Genomic DNA, 6,529 nt, shown 5'->3' on the forward strand with positions numbered 1-6,529 from the left:
AAATTTCACTAGGAACCTTCTTACCACGAATAAAGTTTTGTTGTTCTGCATCAAGATAAGAGAAATTAGCTTAAAACTCAAACATCTGTGAATAATTTTCCATGCCAATGCGGGTGGAGCTGCAGAAAATACCCCAATTTCTTCTCACTATCTCAGCACGAATGAGATCATAGGTGGGATTAAGTTCAAATGATTCCTCTTGAATCTCAAACCCTCTCTCCCTATCCACAGATTTCTCATGAATTCTTTTGAACATATTTTCTGCCTGCTTATTGGAAAATAAATCAGTATCATAATCTGCAGAAGGTGGAGGTGGGGGGTTTTGGTCTCGGGATGTGGAAGCATTCTTTTTATGGGCAACTCAGGGTGGGTTTCATTTAGGTATAATGGCCATAATAATTCTTCAACAATTTCTAAACTTCCCACGTTCCTAAAAAAATTAGGGTAGCACCTCTCCTTGATTTCCCACTCCCCAAGATCACTAAATCACAATGAACAAGCAACCCAAACACTTACACCAAACTAAACCACTAAATTTCTCAACATAAAATTATCAAAACAGTCCAAATCATCAATCCAACAATTATAATCCACCCAAGAAGCTCCAAACAACATGCCCCATTAATTTCTACATAGCCATGTTGCAGCCCACCTACACCTTAAGAGAATCCCCATGCCTCTATAAGGGGCCATGCCACGACCCAATAAGGCTATGCCGCGACCCTTAAGGAATTTTCTTTTTCATTTTTTTTTCATTTTTCACGCTTTCCACGATTCCATATTTACAATAATAAACCAAATATTCAAAATTTACACATGCAAAAATTAAAATTAAAATTTTGTTCCAACTAGACTAAAAAGTAAAGATTGTAATAAAAATATATGGGATGCCTCCCACGAGCATTGTGGTTAACATCATTTAGTCGGACGCTGAACTCCTCTTCAAAAGGGCTTCAAGAGGATAATTGACTTTGCTTGATCAAATGCACTGCCCAAGTATGGCTTCAACCGCTGCCCATTCACCTTGAAAGGATTTCCATTCTTTCCTTGCACTTCCACTAAGCCGTATGGAAACACTCTCACAACAGTAAAAGGAGTTGACCATCTTGACTTCAATTTTCCAGGAAATAGTCTTAACCTTGAATTAAAAAGAAGTACCTGTTGTCCAGGTTAAAATTCTTTTCTGACTAGGTTCTTGTCATGCCAAGTTTTGGTGCGCTCCTTATATATTTTGCATTTTCGTATGCCTCATTACGAAATTCATCAAGCTCATTTAGTTGGCAAATTCTATTCTCACTTGCAGCATTGCAATCAAAGTTTAACTTTTTCATTGCCTAATATGCCCTATGCTATAACTTAACTAGAAGATGACAAGCTTTTCCAAAAACTAAGCGATATGGAGACATACCTAACAGTGTTCTAAACATGGTTCTATAAGCCCATAGTGCATCATCCAACTTCTTTGACCAGTTTTTCCTTAAACTATCCACAGTCTTCTCAATGATACTTTTCACCTCCCTGTTTGAAATTTCAGCTTGGTCGTTTGATTGAGGATGATATGGCAATGCAATGCGGTGGTATACACCATAACGAGCTAAAAGTGCATCAAGTTTTTTGTTGACAAAATGACTCCCTTCATCGCTAATGAGAGCTCGAGGTGTACCAAAATGAGTGAACATGTGTTTATGTAGAAAGTTCAACGTAGCTTTAACGTCGTTGTTCTTTGTAGCAGCAACTTCCACCCATTTTGACACATAATCAACTGCTAGCAGGATATGTTGTGGAAAGAAATCATTAATCTGCACAGCTTTCTCATTCTGACTCTCTTCTACTTCAAGTCTCGACAAGTGATCAGCTACTAGGTTTTCAGTACACTTTTTGTCACAAATCTCCATATCAAACTCTTGTAGCAATAGAACCCATCTGATTAAGCGAGGTTTTGCATCTTTCTTACTCATCAAGTACTTGATAGCAGAGTGATCAGCATACACAATCACCTTATTACCAATCAGATAAGGTATGAACTTGTCAAAAGCAAACACTATGGCTAGAAACTCTTTTTCTGTTGTGGCATAATTCAACTGTGCATCATTGAGAGATATACTAGCAGAGTAAATGGAGTAAAATACCTTGTCAATACGCTGCCCCAAAACTGCACCCACAACATAATCACTAGCGTCACAACAATAGGTGCATATATTAGCTTCTCCTTGAGTACCTTGAAAGCATGAAGGCACTTCTCATTGAAATAAAAAAACCACACCATACATCAACAGTGTTGAGAGAGGTTTAGACACTTTAGAAAAATCTTTGATGAATCTTCGATAAAACCCCACGTGGCCAAGGAAACTTCTTACACCTTTCACTGACACCAGAGGTGGTAATTTCTCAATTGCTGCAATTTTTGCTTTATCCACCACAATACCATCTCTAGAGATATTATGTCCCAGAACAATTCCTTCTTTTACCATAAAATGGAATTTTTCCCAATTTAACACCAGATTTGCTTTTTCACATCAATTCAATACATTCTCCAAGTTACCCAAACATATATCAAATGAACAACCAAAAACAGAAAAATCATCCATGAAAATAGCCATCATGCATCTTTGAAATGTTGCTGGAGCATTACATAGTCCGAATGGCATTCTCCTGAAAGAAAATGTGCCATAAGGACATGTAAATGTTGATTTCTCTTGGTCCTCTGGTGCAATAGCAATCTGATGATACCCTAAATACCCATCCAAGAAATAGTAGTAGTTGTGGCCTGCTAATCTGTCAAACATTTGATAAGGGAAAGGCAAAGGAAAATGATCCTTCCTTGTAGCCTTGTTGAGCTTGCGGTAATCAATACAAATCCTCCACCCTGTCACAGTTCTATTTGGAATGAATTCATTGTTTTCATTCTTCACCACAGTCATACCACCCTTCTTTGGTACTACTTGCACTGGACTCACCCATGCACTATCAGAAATTGGGTAGATCACCCCGACGTCCAACCATTTAAGGATCTGCTCAAGCACAACCTCCTTCATAGCTGGATTGATTCTTCTCTTAGCCTCTATAGATGGCTTGCTATCTTCTTCCAATAAAATTTTATGCATTACTGTTGAAGGACTTATTCCTCTAATATCTGCCAATGTCCACCCAATGACAAATTTATAATTCCCTAAAACCCTCAACAATTTCTCCAATTCAGTTTTTCAGAGGTTAGCTGAAACAATTATAGGTAAAGTCTCCTTCTCACCCAAGTATGCATAACAAAAATGATCAGGAAGAGCCTTTAATTCTAATTGCGGTGGCTACTGAGTAAATGTTAATGGTCGTTCGGGTCCCTCCGCCAACTCTTCAAACTTATTCTTGTACGGTTGGTAAGAATTAATCCTATTTACATATTCTCTCATCTCAGCATCATCATCATCTTCCTCACCACCTATCAACACCGTGTCTAAGGCATCACTACTCAATCTTCTTTTTGAGACTGCTTTATCTATCTCATCCACACTATAGCAATTATCACTAACCCTCGGATACATCATTGCATTGAAGATATTGAGTACTACCTCAACTCCTTGAACATTGAGCTTGAGCTTTCCCTTTTGAACATCAATGAGAGCTTGGCCCGTGACTAGAAATGGTCTTCCAAGAATAATAGGTACATCCGTCTCCTCCTCTATGTCAAGAACGATAAAGTCAAAAGAAAAAGTAAATTTATCCGCCTTCGCAAGAAAATCTTCAATGATACCTCATGGATGGTTCACCGATCAATCTGCTAACTGTAGAGTAACAGTTGTTGGTCTTACTTCACCCAAACCAAGTCTCCTGAACAAAGATAAGGGCATCGGATTAATACTCGCCCCCAAATCATACAAGGCATGCTTACACTCAAATTTCCCAATTGTGCAAGGTATAGTAAAGTTCCCAGATCTCTCAATTTTTGTGGAAACTTCCTTTGCAATATTGTACTACATTCTTCCATGAGCGCCACAATTTCATGGTCTTCCATCTTTCTTTTCTTAGACAAAATCTCTTTCATGAATTTTACATAACTGGACATCTGCTCCAAAGCCTCAGCAAAAGGAATATTGGTATGTAGCTTTTTTAACTCCTCTAAAAACTTAGAAAATTGTTTATGAAGAGTAGTTTTTCTAAGCCTCTTAGGATATGGAACTTGGGCTGGTTGGTCAACAACAAATGGAGGAATCTTCTCTGTACTCTTGTGATCTTTAGTAGCCCCTTTCTCAAATGTATCAGACTTTTCACCCAAATCTTCATTCTGAACCACTGATTGTTGTGCACTACACTGCTCAATTTGTTGACCACTCCTCAGAGTAATTGCCTGAACTTGCTCCTTAGGATTAACTTCAGTGTTTCTAGGAAAGTTTCCCTGTGGTCTATTATTCAACATATTGGGCAACTGCCCCACTTGTGTTTCAAGATTTCTGATAGAAGATCTGGTCTAAGTCATGAACTGAGTTTGAGTGTTGGTGAGAGTCAACAACACAACTTGTAATTCATTAGGCCTGTCCGGTGGAGCTTGTAGCCTAGGCTGTTGTGATGAAGAGGCGTGATTCATTGATTGTTGAGGCATATTCTGCTGCAACTGACCCTGAAACTGAGGTTGCTGTCCTTGATTGTTTCTCATTGAAAAGTCAGGATGATTTCTCCACCCAACATTTTAAGTGTTGGAGAATGGATTGTTGAATGGCCTCTAAAAATTTCCCACACCTTGAACCTGAGCTTGTTCCATAGGAATGTTAATATTATTACTAGCAGGACACTGATCAAAAGAGTGAGAACCACCACAAATTTCACACCTAGCTGCCATCTGAATCGCAGTAGCAAAGACAGTATTCTTCTGCAATTTTTTTTTCAATGAGGCCACTTGTGCTGTCATAGCGGTAATTGCATCAAGTTCATGTACCCCATCTACCTTTCTAAACCCAGATGATCTCTCATCAGACCACTTATGATTGTTTATGACCATTTCTTCTAACAATTCATAAGCTTCATTGGCACTCTTACTCATGAATGCCCCACCAGCTGCAGCATCAATAATTGTTCTTGTTGTACCACACAGCCCATTGTAAAAATTGTGCACCAACATCCACTTTTCTATACCATAAGGGGACATTTTTTCAATAGCTCCTTGATCCTTTCCCAAGAATCATACAATGATTCACCATCCAGCTGATAAAAATTATTAATCTCCCTTCTCAATTTAGCAGCCTTCGAGGGAGGGAAAAACTTGGCCAAGAATTTATAAGGAAGGTCTTGCCACGTATTAATAGAGTTTGCCTGCAGAGAATTCAACTAGCTCTTAGCTCTCTCACGCAGAGAAAATAGGAAGAGTCTCAACCTTATAGCTTCATCACTGACCCATTGCATTTGAAGGTATCACACAACTCCAAGAAATTCGCCAAGTGCATATGGGGGTCTTCAGAAGGCAACCCACCAAATTGGACAGTGGACTGCAACATTTGCAAGATCGCCAGCTTAATCTCAAAATTATTGGCCTGCACAGCTGGCAATCTTATACAGTTTTACACTCCTGTGACAGTGGGAAGTACATAATCTCTTAGTCTCCTTGTAGTAGGATTTTGAGCCTGACCTTGAATTACCTCGGGAACCTCATTATTCCCATTATTTTGTGCTAACTCCACAGTCTGATGAGCCAACCTCTTGTTTCTTCTGTTTTGTTTGCAAGCCTTCTCAATCTCAGGATTGACAGGAACAAGACTACGTGCTCCTCGTCTGCTACGTATAACAAAACTTCCTAAAATTGACAAAGAAATGCAGTTGAAACAGATTAGAAACAAGACAAAAAAAAAACCAAATTAGAAATAAAATTAATTAGACTAATATTGATAGTTTTCAGTCCCCAGGAACGGCGCCAAAATCTTGTTGTGAAATTTATTTGCTACGCAAGTGTACATAGTACAATTTAGTAAAAGTCTTGGTAAAACCAAGTATCATCCTCAAGGACTGAATTACCAAATACCAATCAATTAACCTTTTTGTTTCTATCTGGTCAATTAAACTTTGATTTTTGTAAAGAAAATATAAATTGCAGAAACAATAATTAAGAACTCAATAAAACAATAAGTAATAGCAAATCCTTGAATTTAAATAATTAGAGAGTCATTAGAGCATTTAATCTCATCAACTATCCTCCCTATTAATCCCTAATACAAATTACGAATTTCTTCTTCTTTCTTTTTATTTCAATTAATGAGTTAAAAAAAGTATTTTATAATCATACTATGAATTATAAACTCAACCTAAGTTAAAATTTCCTATATTTCTATGGTAAATTTAATCATAAAGACTGCAATAATCAAATCAACTCAAAGAAAGTTACACAATTAATCTAGATACTCTCGTTCCAGATTAAAATTGTGTCCTAAACAACCAAAGCAAATTCAAATCGCACTTCTTAGATTTTGATTAAAAAACATAAAGATAGTGATTATAGATGGCCAATCAATAATCAATCAACAAGCATAGATTGCAAGGAATTGAAAAGAAG

At 37.5% G+C, this 6,529-nt stretch overlaps 1 non-coding gene across 1 annotated transcript; it reads left to right on the forward strand.

The window, feature by feature from the left end:
- Window positions 1-5,117: 5,117 nt before the first annotated feature.
- On the forward strand, window positions 5,118-5,223 carry LOC133781192 (small nucleolar RNA R71). Its single transcript, XR_009869982.1, has one exon. It is a non-coding gene; the product is annotated as a small nucleolar RNA R71 (small nucleolar RNA).
- The last annotated feature ends 1,306 nt before the right edge of the window (window positions 5,224-6,529 follow it).

Source organism: Humulus lupulus, chromosome 5, assembly GCF_963169125.1.
Source record: "Humulus lupulus chromosome 5, drHumLupu1.1, whole genome shotgun sequence".
In the NCBI taxonomy this organism is placed as follows: domain Eukaryota; kingdom Viridiplantae; phylum Streptophyta; class Magnoliopsida; order Rosales; family Cannabaceae; genus Humulus; species Humulus lupulus.